The sequence below is a fragment of the Protopterus annectens genome, chromosome 8.part0 (genome assembly GCF_019279795.1).
Source record: "Protopterus annectens isolate FY-2018-M chromosome 8.part0, PAN1.0, whole genome shotgun sequence".
NCBI classification, from domain to species: domain Eukaryota; kingdom Metazoa; phylum Chordata; order Ceratodontiformes; family Protopteridae; genus Protopterus; species Protopterus annectens.
This window is the reverse complement of record NC_056741.1, coordinates 540,127,171-540,142,730: the sequence shown is the minus strand read 5'-3', so window position 1 is coordinate 540,142,730 and position 15,560 is coordinate 540,127,171. Positions and strand designations below refer to the sequence as shown.

Sequence of the window (15,560 nt, the reverse complement as noted above, 5' to 3'; positions counted from 1 at the left end):
AGACCTGGTTCAAGGCCCCAGAGAGCACCCCAGCACTACCAGGTTATACCTCATACCATGCTTTTCGGCCCCAAAAACTCGGATCGAACCACAAAAGGAGGGGGAGTATCCATATTCATCAAAGATACCCATACCTCCAGGTTAGTGGCACTACATGAAGCATCGGAGACCATCCATGTCAAGTTAACAGTGGGCAAAACTGCCTTTCAGTTTGTAGCCTGCTACAGACCACCCTCCCAAACTCAGGAACCCCACTCGGCCTTCCTGAGAACACTGGAGAATATGAAGGTCTCTCCAAACACAATAATATTGGGTGATTTCAACTACCCAAACATCAACTGGGAAAACTACTCAAGCCCCAACACCCTTGCCCAACGGTTCCTAGAATTTATAAACTCAAATGCTATGGAACAACTGGTCACCATTCCCACAAGAGGGGATAACATATTGGACCTGGTCATCACCAACATGGGGACTCTATGCTCCACAACAGAGGTATGTCCCTCATTGGTAAGATCAGACCATAAACTAAACTCACTGTACATCCATATCCCATCCCGACCCCCAGCCAAGGAAATCACGGTGAAAAATTTCTCAAAAGCAAATTTCACACTTCTCAAAACTGAGGTGGAATCCTTCAAAGCCACCGGGCCAGTGGAAAATACTGCCCAAACAGCAGAATCCTTTACAAATGCATTCTATGGACACCTACATGAATGCATGGATTGTGCTATCCTAAATAAAACCAAGACTCACTCCTCCAAAGGCAGGAGACCAGTCTGGTGGACCCCGGCCATAAATAAGCTATACAACAGAAGGAGGAAGCTGCTACATGATAGAGCAAAATCCCAAAAGGGAAGGCATCTCTGATCAGTACTAGCAAGAAACTACGATCCCTCATAAAATTATCTAAGGCCAGCTTCGAAAGAAAAATTGAACAAGACACTAAAGATAATCACAAGGCCTTCTTTAGTTATGTCAAGAATCTGGGGGGCAACTCCCAGATATGCTCTGAGTTAGTACAAAATGACAAAAAATACACTGATCCCAGAGACACTGCCAACATCCTGGCAGAAAGGTTCAGTGCAAACTCCTCCCCCCCCCAAAAGACCAAATGTCTATCCCAACAGAATGTAGCCTCCCTGACATCACAAATGCACAGGTGAGAGCTGCCCTCTCCAAAGCAAAAAACACAGCATCAATGGGACCAGATGGTGTCCCAGGCTGCGTCTTACACGAACTCCAAGAAGAACTAAACCCTCACATAAAGTCACTGTTCAATCTCAGCCTTACTACAGGATATGTACCCAAGGAATGGCGTACAGCAACAGTGGTCCCGCTCCACAAAGGTGGTGTCACAATGGACCCAGGAAACTACCGCCCTATAAGCCTGACTAGTCTGGTCTGCAAAGCTATGGAGTGTATCATCATGGAACTCATAAACAAGGGCATTGGTAACCTCCAGACACTGGATCCCACGCAATTCGGCATTGTTAAGGGCAGATCTTGCCTCTTGAACCTGGTCGACTTCTTTGAAACAGTTACCACGGCCATAGATGAAGGGAAGGTAGTCCACACGGCCTACCTGGACCTCGCAAAAGCCTTTGACACAATACCCCACTCGGGCATCATAAATAAGCTCACCAGCTTAAATATCAACCCCTATGTCACAAGATGGGTTGCAAACTGGCTCAGGGATAGAACCCACATGGTCAGTATTGCAAGTGCCATGTCAGACTCCAAATCAGTTACAAGTGGCGTCCCACAAGGCTCAGTCCTGGGACCTCTCTTGTTCGGTATATACTTCTCTGAAGTACAGGCTAATACGGGAGGACTATGGCTGACCAAGTTCGCAGATGACTGCAAGCTGGGCGCCATAATCGACTAGCCAGCTGACACAAGCATCCCCCAAAAGGGTCTCACAGAGACGGATAACTGGTGCCAGAGCCATGGCCTTAAGCTAAATGCCAAAAAGTGCATAGTCATCCCCTTTGGGAAAAACCAAGTGCCCACAAATTACCACATACGTGGTAATCCATTAAGTACGGAAGAAGTAATTAGGGATTTGGGGACCCAAGTAGATAGAAACCTCTCTTTTGACAATCACGTTGCCAGAGTGGTTAGAAAGAAATTCTATATAGCCCACCTTATCACAAAAGAGTTCACATCTAGAACAAGAGAGGTCATTGTGCCCCTCTACTCATCACTCATCAGGCCCATAATTTAATACAATGCCCCATATGGAATGTACCTCACCCGACACCTGCAGCAACTGGAGAGGCCCCAAAAGTACCTCAGCAAGAGGATCAAGGGACTCAAACAGATGTCCTATGCAGTTCGGCTAAAGAAACTCCAGCTCTACTCAGTTGATTACCGCCTACTCAGAGGTGATCTATGCCTGACGTATAAAGCCATGTCCAACCCAGAATTAATGGACATGCTCCGCCTCAGGAAATCCAAATCCCTTAGAGCTACACGCTCCAAGGACTTAAACCTCAGAACAGAAATAAATAGGACATGCTGGAGGGACAGATTCATATCCCAGAGGCTGCCCTCACTCTGGAACAGAATCCCAGTCCATGTTAGGCAGAGCCCCTCACTGACCCTCTTCAAGAGAAATCTTGACGAGTGGATGGGAGATCGTAAGTTCACCCCTGGGATCTCTTCTGTGTCCCTGCTAGACAGGGGCACAGTAAACTAACCTTAAAAGGGCTATCTTCTGTGACCTACTCTACAGAGGCACAGTAAACCGATCTAAAAGGGTGGCGAAAGCCAAACACACTCTGCCTAGGCTTGTAAATGCCCCAGGGCAGATAGCCTAGTATAAACCTATAAACTACTGACATGTTGTCTGTCTGGATCACAACCGTCTCAAAAGGGAGAGAGTCTTGGAATGCCTGCAATGCTAAGAGCACTGCTCTAATTTCCAGAACATTTATATGTGTGTTGGTCCATCTAGGGGACCAAGTGCCTTGGACTGTTTTCCCCAGGAAGTTCTCCTCCCCACCCAATATGGGAAGCGTCCATGTTCACTATAGCCTTGGGCTGAAGAAGGTGGAAAGGGTGGCCTAGTAGAACCTGTTCTGATCGAATCGACCACCAAAGGTATCTCTTGCATGCCTGAGTGATTCTTATTTGTGCTGACATGTGTTGAGTAAGAATGTTGCTGGCATCCACTGAAAAATTCTCATATGAAATCTTGCTAGAGGAACTAAAATAATGGCTGCTGACATTGACCCCAAGGCTTGCAGGATCAACTGAGCTGAAATTGTTGTACTCCAAATTATTTTCTTGACCTGGAATCTGATGGTCTGCACTCTTGAGACAGGAAGAAATGCTGTCACTAATACTGTGTTGAACACTGCTCCTATGAATTCCAATATTTCAGTCAGTTGTAACTCAGAATTACTGTAGTTTATGGTTATCCCCAGATGAGAAGAAGTCTGGAGTGCATGATTTCTTGCTCTTATTAGTAGATGCATGGTCAGGGCAGTGATGAGCCCGTCATCTAATTATAGAAACACTTGGAATCCCTGCTGTCTCGAGTGAGCTGTTACCATGTCTGTTCATTTTTATGTGATAATAAGCATCCTAAAGATCTATCAAGCACATCCAGTCATCCTTGCCCAAAAAGGGCAGAATGGACTGAATCGTGACAATTTGAAACTTTGTGTATCGAACTGGCTTGTTAAAGTCTCTGAGATCCAAAACTGGTCTCCAGTTCCCTGTTTTCTCTGGCATTAAAAAGAATCTTGAGTACGTTCTGGGAATTTTGAGTAAGTTCTGGATTCTATCTGGTCTGGTACGAACTCTTGGAAGACTCTTTTTTTCTGGCAGCTTTAGTATTTCTACTGCTGCTGCTTTCCTCTGACTAGGAGGAGCATAGGCAAATTTGGATACTGATGGAGGTGGGAGGGAAAGGAGAATTATATAACCTCTGGAAATAATCCTCTGCACCAAAGTATCTTTTGTTATGTCTAGCCAGCTATCTGGTGCAGGGATAACTGACCCCCAAATTGCCTCCAGAGCTGGACAATCGGGCCTCCTTCCAGAAGCACTGATAGGGACTATCAGAGAAAGAATATCTGGACCCTTGGTTCTATGGGCCTCCTCTGCCACGTGGGCATCGTTGTCCATTTGAGTTCCCTCCTTTGCCCCTACAGGAACTATCTCTATGTGTCTCTTGGAAACGACACTGGGACTTCCTGAATCACATTTTCCAACCACCTCACTGATTACTAGAAAATGATCTTTGAGGGGTCGAAAAACATACGCCCACTGCAGAGACGGTCTTTCCATCTTTTTCACACCTGGAAAGTGTGTCCTTCACTTTTCGAACAAACAAACTGTCAAAGGGTGCACTGATGACCAATGACTTGAAAAGCTCCACAAAGCTATACAAGGGCATCCAAGCATATCTCCAGATGGAAATGCTTGAACCCGCCACCCTTTAGGCACCTTCAGCTGCATGTGAGATAAGCCTCATGGACAAATATGAAATAGATTGAAGGGTAAGCCAACTGAGAAGCCACAGAAGATTGACCCCCAACAGAAGTGGTCCCTGAAAGGGACTTTGAAAGATCCTTATCAAGGCAATCTGTAGTCTCGTAAAGTGTAGCAAGTAATTCAGTGACCTACGAGCAAAGGTCGCTGAAGCATACACACACTCTTTCCAAATCTGTCCAATGTCCTACACTCCCTGTTTGGGGAATGGACAGAGGTACTTTGCTCAGCAAGTTCCTTAATGGTGGCTGCCACTGTGACCATTGAATCTACGGGCACCCCCTTACTCCAGAACTCCCTACCTACAGGTGGAGCCAGAATCCGATCTGGTCTTTTGGGAATTGGCTTTACTGAGTCAGGTTCCTTCGACATCCACCTAGAGATCAAGTCAATGAGCTCATCAGCGGGAGAAGTAGCCCAGGAGATAGACAGGCCAGCTTCAAAGGCATCCAGGAATACTGATTCCGCCGGTGAAGGGTTATCAGAGGGCCAATCACCTCTCTGCTTAAGGATATCAAGGATGTCTCCAAATGAAACATCTTCAGGAGGTGATCTTGGGGACCATTCTCCTTCATCGAAACCAGTATCCTCTGTCACTGACTCCTAATGGGAGACCAAATGCCTCCTCTTCCACTTCCTCTTCCTAGGGACATCCTCAGTGGGATGTTCCTGTAAAGTGTGGGTACAGATTGTAAAACCCTGCTGGGTGGCCTGGAGACTTTGATCTGACTGTCCCTGTAGAGTAGAATAATGTGGCTCAAGACACAGAAACATCTGGGATCCAGCGGGAGATCCAAGGGGAGTGGGAAATGTAGAAGGAAGACAATGACTGAGAAGCGAGGCTTCCGGCCCATTGGTTCCTTGTGCCCTGAAGGCAATCTACCCAAGGCGGAAGTAAGTTGGAGATGAGCTGTCCAATGCCGAGGCTCCAAGGGGCAGAGACAGCTGTGAAAACTTCATAGCTGACTCCAAAACCTTGGACCCGACAGGGGCACTTCGGCTCAGAGAGTCATTCAGCTCTGAAAACATCACAGCCGATGCACTCAGAGACAGCTTCGGACAGAAAGATAAAAACAGAAACAGGAGGACCCCAGAAGGCTCAAATCCAGGAGCTAGGAAACGATCAGTCAGATCAGTGAAGGAGCCGCCATAGGCAGTGTAGTAGAGGGATAGGTTTTCTGACCCAAAGAGGTAGGAGCGAGGAGAACACCCATCTGTATCTGCGCTGAGAGTATTTCCACATAATTTTGTCCACATTCTCTTCAGTCAAACTCCTGGAAGAATGAGATGAGGCAAAGGAAGGTGACCTAGAGCACTGTCTTTCCAAGAAGGGGGAAAGTCCTCTTCAAAGTACTGGATCCAAATTAGAGGAGTACCTAGTCTTGGGTGATATTATCAAGTCCAATGAGGATGGATCTGTGGAGGGTTTAGTCGAATCCGTCGGAGGTCGGATTGCTGCAATCTTTGGATCTGACTTGCGCCTCTTTTTAGGTGGCTACGAAGAAGATGGAGTAGATGAGACAGAAGGCTTAGGAGACTTGGTGGTAGGCTCCTTAGATTTCATTGTGGGGGACTGAGACCCAAAAATAGCTTCACTGAAAAAGAAGGAAGCAAACCCTTCAATATCAATTTGTTCTTCCTGTCCGCAATTGCACACGGATTAAAATTCTTACAAATGGTGCAATCAATTTGGAGATGGTCTGGGCTCAAACAGTATACACATAAGATATGGGCATTGGACAAGGGCAATTTGTGCCTGCACTTCTGGCAATTTTTTAAAACTCAAAGTGCCTTTATCAGGCATCCTGTAACAATAATAGAAACAAACAAATAACAGTAAATGTAATAAGGTAAAGAAAAAGGGTTCAATGTATACCAACTATAGTATATAAGAACTACACAAAGTGAAATGGGAAGGGAGAAGGACTATTAACAGATTTATAAAAGATAAAGTAGAAAAACTTATCATAGATTGAAGAAATCATTTGAGACCTATACGTCTATTCTTGAATGTAGCAAACGAGATCTGGGGTGTGTTAAGGGTTGGTGCATTATGGGTATGGCAGGAATTCGAGAGCTTTTTGCTGGCCACAAGCTGAAGTAACGGCCGAGTCATTTCCGATGATCGGATTCAAACCCAACAGTTGAGGAAAGAATGAAAACTGACAACATCAGATACTGGATTATGGTTGTAGAAAATGGAGCGGGGAGCAATTATAGAAGAAGAATAGTGTGAAAGTTATATAAAAGGAAAAAGAAAAAATACAGAAATTGGTAGATATGTATTTTTAAATATATAAATACTGGTATTTATTTTTGTTATGCTTTATTAAATAAAAGACCCCCTACTTTTGTTGACAGGTGTCATGGGATCCTTTATGTTCATCTGAGCTACCAGTGATTCAAGCAGATAGGACCTTGTTTTAACATGCTGTGACATAAATGAGACATGCTGGTAAGACAGTTCTGTGTCTCAGAGGATTCCCATGCACTGGAACAGGTTCTTCATCCATTTGAAGCAGAGTCTATCCCTAACCTTATTTAAGTATAACCCTGACCAATGGATAGGAAATCTGAAATTCACCCTGGGTCTGGCCCCCATGTCTCTGATAGACACAGGCAGATAGTAATGCCCAAAGTAACAGACCCCCAACACATAACCTCTAGAAACTTCCTAACATATCCCCTCCTAATAAACTCATATCATACAAAGGGACCCAACTGGGTTGGACTGCATGGCTAGGCTTGTAAATGCCCTGGTGGTCATTAGCTTAGTATATAACCATGAACTTAGAACCTATAAACATCTCATCCAAAGCACAATGCACTCAGGAGTGCAATACTCCCCTTATGTTGCACTAACGATCTACCTGGTATCAGAATAAAATCCTCTGCCTTTTGCATCAAAAGTGAGTGTGCTTGCTGTTGTGCCACTCTCACTGCATAACTTGAAACTTTATTTTATTTAATGTTTGCTCAACAGGATAGCAGACTGATCTACAACAATTCATTGTAATCACTGCCAGGCAGAATAATATGGTAATCAACTCATAATCAGACAGTCACATACAAACATATACAACAGTGACAAAACTTATATCCCAAAAATACAGCTTTAAAGTCAAAAGGATAGCTGCATTAAATGAATTTCAATGATCATTCCAAAATTTACAATAAATTATCAACTACCACGTCAAGAACTGAAGGGCCAGCGGAGGCACTGGGCAAGGGGGGTGGATCCAACAGAAAACTCACATGCCTTAGGGTGATTTCTTTCTGCAGCTGATGCACTCTCTAGTACAGTACAAAGGCCCTTAAAATCTAGATGCAGTCAGGCAAAAAATGGATATCTAATTAACATAAAGTTTGAATACCAAATAGCACACAACTCTTCCTGCTCCATTGTTCATAGGTATGTATTAGGCTATCTGTCCAAGGGCCTATGTAAGCCTAGCCAACAAGGTTCCCTGGCTTACGCCACCCAAGAAAGTTATTTTCATGTGCCACTGTTGAGCAGAGACACAGAAGTGATCCCCGGGGTGTATTTCCTACTTCCCATTCACTCATTAAGATTTTTCTTGAAGAGTGCTAATGAAGAACTTTGCTTGACATAGATGGGTAGCCTGTTCCAGAGTATGGGAAGTCTCTGGGACAGGAATCCCTCCAGCATGTCCTGTTTATTGTGGTGACACGTTTTAGGTCCCTAAAGCATGTAGCTCGGAGGTATTGGGATTTCTTTAGGTGTAGCATGTCCAACAGCTCTGGGTTTGACATTGCTTTATATGTTAGGCAGAGATCACCTCAGAGTAGGAGATATGCTACGGAGTAAAGCTGGAGTTTTTTGAGGCGGTCAAGTATAGGGCATTTTTTTGAGGCCAGTAATCCTCTTTGTGAGATACTTCTGTGGCCTTTCCAGCTGCTGCAGATGTCTTGTGAGGTACATTCCAAAAGGGGCGTTGTACTCTATAATGGGTCTAATGAGTGTCGAGTAGAGAGGAACAATGACCTCTTTTTTCCTGGATGAGAACCCTTTTATGATGAGGTGTGCCACGTAGAAGGACTTCCTGACTACTGTGGCGATGTGACTATCAAAGGAGAGACTACTGTCCACCTGGGTTCCAAGGTCTCATCACACATTCGGTGTTAAGTAGATTGCTGTCTATGTGGTAGTTCATGGGTACAGAGTTTTTACCAAAGGGGATGACACTGCACTTTTTGGCAATGAGCTTGAGGCCATGGCTCTGACACCAGGCATCTGTCTTAGCGAGGTCCTTCTGTAGGATGTCCACATCATTTGGGGACTTGACTGTGGCTCCTAGTTTGCAGTCATCTGCGAACTTTGTTAGCCAGAGGCCTTCTGTGTTAGCCTGTACTTTAGAGAAGTAGATACCAAACAGGAGAGGTCCCAGGACGGAACCCTGTGGTTCTCCACTTGTCACTGTTCTGAAGTCAGATTTGGAGTCTGCAACTTTTACAGTGTGGGTTCTGTCAGTGAGCTAGTTGGCAACCCATCTTGTGACGTGGGGATTTATACCTAGTTTAGTGAGTTTAGCTATAATTCCAGAATGGGGGATGGTGTTGAAAGCCTTGGTAAGGTCAAGATAGGCTGTGTGAACCACCTTACCCTCCTCTACGGCTTTGGTAACTGCCTCAAAGAAGTCGATCAGGTTCAGGAGGCATGATCTGCCTTTCACAAACCCAAACTGGGTGGGATCCACAGTTTGAAGGTTACCAATGTCTTTGTTTATGAGTTCCATGATGATACGTTCCATGGCCTTGCAGTCCAGGCTCGTCAGGCTAACAGGTCGATAGTTCCCTGGATCAGTGGTGGCTCCCCCTTTGTGGAGTGGGATAACTGTTGCTGTGCGCCACTCAGTGGGCACAAAGCCTGATGCGAGGCTATTATTGAACATGGTGCTTAAGTGGGGAGCCAGTTCATTCTGATGTTCGTGTAAAACACAGCCTGGGATGTTGTCCGGTCCCAAGGATGCTGTGTTTTTGGCTTTAGAGAGTGCAGCTTTTACCTGCGTACTTGTGATTACAGGAACTCTGCATTCTTCCTGTATAGATATGGTCCCTTTAGGGGGTGGGGGTGGGGGGGGTAAAGTTAGCACTGAACCTATCTACCAGGGGGATATTGGCAATATCAGTTGGTTCTGTAATTTCCGTGCCGTTGTGCTGTAACTCAGAGCAGATCCGGTTGTTGCCATCGAGATTCTTGGCATAGCCATAGAATGCTTTGTGGTTGTCCTTAGAATTAGCAGCAATTTTGTTTTCATAGCTAGCTTTGGAGGATCTTATAAGGGATCTCAGCTTCTTACCGAGGCTGACCAGGGAGCTCCTCCACTCATGGCATTTTACTCTCTTTTGCAACAGTTTCTTCCTTCTGTTGTACAGTTTGTTTATGGCAGGGGACCACCAGATTGGCTTCCTTTTTTTGGAGGATAGCGTCTTGGTTCCGTTTGGGATAGCACGATCCATGCACTCGTGTAAGTGCTTATATAGTGCATTTGTGTAGGATTCAGCAGTTGTAACTGTATTGTCCATCTGCATGGGTGTCATGAAGTTCACCACTTCTGTCTTATGCATGAAGTTGGCTTTGGAGAAATTTTTTACCATGGTTTTCTTAATGGGGGTGGGATGTGGATATCAAGGGTGATTAGCTTATGGTCGGATCGGGCCAATGAGGAGTTGACTTCAGGTGTGGAACACTGGTCACTCATGTTGGTAGTGACTAGGTCTAGGATATTGTTGCCCCTGCCGGGGGGGGGTAAGTTGATCCAGGGCATTGGAGTTTATGAATTCCAGAAAGCGTTGACCTAAGGAGTTGGTACATGAGTAGTTTTCCCAGTTAATGTTGGGGTAGTTGAAGTCACCCATTATTAGGGTATTTGGTTCCAACAGGAATGCAGGGTACTACTCAGAAATATGTTTGAAAAAAAAAAAAAAGACTTGAGAAAAATAATGGGAAAATATGAGCATATTACCAAACAAACAATGTATAAAGACTTTAACTGCACTGCAAAATTCTATGACATAAAGCAATTACTTTTTAGTTCTGAAAAACGAAGATGCAAGGCATGCGTCCTCTTTCTTTAAATTATTAGTGGCACTTCTATGTTGGGCATGACGTCTGTTTTTTTCTGCACTAGATGGCTTCAAAAATCACATGCAATAAGGAGTATTCGGGAAAAGTGTATGAAGTAATTCACGTCTGAAAAAGGGACAGGTCTCCAAAAACTGGAAGCTATTAAAACTGATATATCATGAGAGGTTAAATCTGCCTTTAAAACAGGCACCATAGCTCTCACATGAATTAGGGACATTTCTCAACAGAATCGGGGACAAATCCAAAAATAGTCAGGAACATTTTTTTAAAACATCAGTACTATTAACTTAAGGGACGGAGAGAATACGATGCTTTGAATTAATATGTTTCCTAAAATAAAAGAAGTTTTAATTCAAATTATTGCCATTGTTTATTAATTTTGATCTACCATCTTTTCTCCATAGGTCACCAATTTTAGGAGGGATTAAGGCGGACAGAAATAAAAACGGAGTCAAACTCAAAGACGTCCCTGTAAGTCAAGGAAAGCTGAGACGTATGATAGGCACATTCCTCCAAAATAGAGGCAGTTAACAGGTCTGTGACAAGTTACCAACACAGCAGGCCAACGGTTCACGAGAAAGAGTAATATCAAACACAGTACTGATATTGTCTGGTAAAACTTTTCCTTTTTCTTTCTTAAGATTCATTATTCAGTTCAGATAGGAGGAATAAACTACACACAACTGACTCACCTGTATAAAATGCCTTTTCCTGAACTGAAACTAAACCTTGGACGTTCACGTAAGTTTTTAAGCAATACCAGTCACTACTTGCTCCAACCTAAATTTCTACATGCGAGGGCAGTTGAACCAATAAAATGATTCTGCCACGTTTTACAACATTTCTAAAGAAACAACGCATGTATTAACGCAGTATTGGAATTTCTCATCTAAATAATTGAGTACCATTTCTATTGGTGTCTTTTAGTGACTACCGTCGTCGCATTTCCCGCCGAAAATCGCCCTGTGGAGACAGAATTCTATTGCACTCTACAATATTAAAGTTGGAAGGAGGAGCCCCTTTGGCTTAAAGAGGACATGGGGACGGTCACTTACGTAACATACAGGATAGTGACAGATTTTTAACGTTTTATAGGCAAGACTTCCCTGCACCAATATTTCAATGGCTGTCTTTGAACCGAACAGCAATATGGACAGACAATTGTTTTGCATTGCTCAGTGAAACAGAAAAGTCATAAGAAAATTTCATAACACGTTTTTACAGGAAATGGTATTAAGCTTTCAGAAAACTACAGAATGTTAGACGTTATACATCAAACACGTAAAGAACTTGGGTTCTAATAAAGAAAACGATACAAGGGTGGTGGTGGATAAGGTGTTGGTACGGTTTTCATTGGCGGGGTACTTCCCCACCAAATTTTAGTTGTTTAACACCCCCGCCTTTACCCCCACCAAATAACTATATTTTCATCTCGATGTTATTCATGTTTTAATATTTATTTATAGTAGGTCTTACTGTTAAATCAGTTCCTTCCATCTTTGTTTCTGCATTATTAACATGAGGCGTTACTTACCAGGCCAGCCAGTGGCCTCAAACGGTTCCCGCTACTAGCGTTGGTCAGTCCACGTGCCAATCAAGTACCTGCAAGAACAAACCTGTCGGGTACACTGCAGAGGAAGTACAGTAACCTGGCAGAACTTAAAGAGGTAATATCCAGGGTCAATATTTGCTGTCGGGAGCACCAGTGATCATTTAAAATAAGAGTTGTTTTCATTTATTCGTTTGTACGAAAGGCATTACCACTTCCTCTAGGGTTGCCACCTTTTTAAATGTCCAAAGTGGGACATTTTTTGTAGAAACGTCAGATTTTGCAGGGCAAAACATATCCACGGCAAGTACAAATGAAAGAACTTCACTTTTTTGCCAAAATAAAAACTTATTCTGGTAACATTTGAGTTGCTTATTCTGTTTCTTATAACAATTAGCTGTTTCATATACAAAATAACTGTTTTATGCAACTATTAAAGAAAATACAGGAAATATTTTTGTCCTGAAATCTCAGAACATTTGCCATTTTTCAGTTTTTTTGCAGGACACAACCGCCCAAAGAGGGACTGTCCCTCACAAAGTGGGACAGGTGGTAACCCTAACTTCCCCAGTACTGTGCATCATAGATCCACTTCACCAAAAGAATAGGTTAAAAAGTATAATGTAAAATATAAACAAAATTGCAATAAAAATGGCATTTTTTTCCAGAAGTGGGGGGTGGGGGGGGGGGTGGCTCACAGTCAAGGATACTCATTCTCCTTGTCTAAATCAGTGCCCAAAGTGTCCATATGATTTCTAGGGCACAGCTCAGAACCACCTTCATTTCCTGCCTCACTCAATGGAAACATCTCAGGGGTGATTTTCATATGTCAGTCAACAAGCAATGTACGCAAGATGTCACTGTTAAATCTGCATGGCAGTCAATCGTGCCTCATTTGCATACAATATCACAACCATTTGGCATGTCAAGTCATGCAAGACATGCCCACTTCTGCACCGAATGACCGGGGAGGTACTATTCTACAGCAATGCCAGCATTTGATACAATACCCTACTCGGGATTGTAAAGAAACTAACCAATATAGGCATAGACTCCTGTACTATGCGCTGGATAGCCAGCTGGCTCAGCTAGGATCCAGGAAGTTAGGATAAGGGAGACCACCTCCACAAAAGGGCCGTCACTAGTGGAGTCCCTCAGGGTTCTGTGCTGGGTCCACTCCTTTTTGTCATTCACTTCCCAGAAGTCAAGGCCAATGTCAAGGACTTTTGGCTGACCAAGTTTGCAGCTGATTACAAACTAGAGGTAGCCATAGAATCCCCTAAAACACTAACATCCTACAAGGACTATTACAGACAAATGACTTGTACCAAATCCACAGTTTAAAACTCAATGGCAAGAAAAGCATAATAGTGCCCTTTGGGAAGTTAGCCACCCTAGGGAATTACCTTATTGATAACACACCCCAAAGAGTTCAAGCAGTAGTCAGGGATTTGGGTATATTAGGGAAGTAAATAGTGTGGGAAGAAATAGCCAGGGAATTGTTATGGCTATGCTTGTATAGGCCCTATGGCCCATAGCCTAGTACAAACCTATGAACCTATATATAATAGACAGTAAATTGGCTTTTAACCAACATGTGTCTTAGATGGTAAGGAACTCATTCTAAAAAAGTCTTTCAGCTTTTCCCGGTTAGGGGTTGCCACAACGGATTACCTGTCTGCTTATGATTGGCAGTGGATTTTTAAGGTGTTGAGTTGCCAGCCCAGCACCCCACCTTCATAGAAGGCACACACACACTCACGCACCAACCTGCATGTCTTTTAAAGTTCAGTCGATCTCAGCAAGGATATGCAGAGTCTATGTTGCTCAATGCAGAGTCTGTGTTGCTCAATTTATAAGCAAGAACATGGCATCAAGGTCCAAGGAAGCCATCATTCCACTGTATTGAACCCTCATTAGGCCTATCATTGAGTACAGTGACCCCCCCCCCTTTAGTATGTACCCAACCAGGCACATGCAACAACTGTAACATCCACAGGGGTTCCTCAGAAAAAGAATACAGGGTGTAAACTGCATGTCCTATTCAGAACACATTAAAGCCCTAGCTCTGTGCTATGTTTCCTAATGACTGATGAGAGGTGATCAATGTCTGGTACTCAAGGCATCATTGGAATTCACTGATGGACATTTTGCATATCCGCAAAATGAATAGCATCAGAATTACTCGATCCAGGGATTTGATAATTGCTTGTAACATAAGTAGAACATGTTGGAGGGACAGGTATGTGTCAGAAAATCCTCCTTTCCTGGAAATCCTCCTTTCCAGGAAGAGGCTTTTCATCCATATGAATGAATCTTATAATAAGCTGCATTGGTCACTGTGACTGCTTTACTGTACTCATTTAGAACAAATGTAATATGTTTTAATTGTATGTAACTACTAGGTAAAAAACATTTTCAGTCATGTCTGTAACTGTCTATTTATCAATATTTCACATATGTAATGCCAGTGAACTATAGATAGCTAAATTTGAATATCTCTGTGTGTAATTAATTTGTTGTCTGTTTCATCATTTATATTCTCTCATTGTCTTATCTACTTACTATATGTTAATCGTGGAGCTTTTCTAACTGGGCATCCACTGAAAATGGACCTGGTCCAGCTGGATTTTCCTTGTTAACAAATGTAAAATAAATAAATAAAATAAAATAAATTAAGCAGACCTGTTCCCTAACCCTATTCAATTGAAACCTAGACCAGTGGATGAGAAATCAGAAATATACCCTGGGTCTAGCACCTATGTCTGTGGTGGACAGAGGCAGCCTGTACATCTTGCTGTAGCTTACATATACCCCTTAAAATAACCTCTAAGGCACCTAAACTTGTGGGATACAGTTGGGATACTTGCCTAGGCTTATAAATGCCCCAGTGGTATCTAACCAAGTGTGTACCTATGAACCCACGAAAGAGATGGTTACATTAAAAATAAAAGTTTTAGATATATTTCACTGCTTAGTGGTGCTAAGTATGACATCAGTTATTTAAGTGTCCATAGCTGTACTGTGGGATGCTGGACTTTCCATCATTAGAGTGCGTGCACTTCATTGGGTTGTAAAATCTGTTCCTCCATTACTCATCCGTACTTTATACGTTCTTCTCAGTAAGACTAGTGCTTGACTGAATTTCTCACTCACCTGTTCCCAGACTGCACATGCTAAGAGTGGAATAATGTTCTGTATGTAATACTCTAGTTCATTTCCAGAAACACAATCTTTTTCTTCTTTCCTTTTTGTCCAAATTGTATTGAATAACATGCATTACATTGTAAAGAACCTCTAGAGGTACATCTGATGTTCTGATATGTTAAGTGAATATTTTTTTGTTATAACACCCCTATAAATGGACCTTAAGTAAGTTCCATACAGTACGTAATTAAC

At 43.1% G+C, this 15,560-nt stretch overlaps 1 protein-coding gene across 2 annotated transcripts in view; it reads right to left on the bottom strand.

Moving 5' to 3' along the window:
* The window catches only part of HORMAD1 (HORMA domain containing 1), a 4,208,304-nt gene extending 4,196,720 nt beyond the window's left edge, over positions 1-11,584 (bottom strand). For both annotated transcript variants that reach the window (XM_044080054.1, XM_044080055.1), the window contains exon 1: positions 11,305-11,584. The gene's annotated coding sequence lies outside the window, so the exon portion shown is untranslated. The remainder of the gene's footprint in view (positions 1-11,304) is intronic.
* Between the last annotated feature and the right edge of the window lie 3,976 nt (positions 11,585-15,560).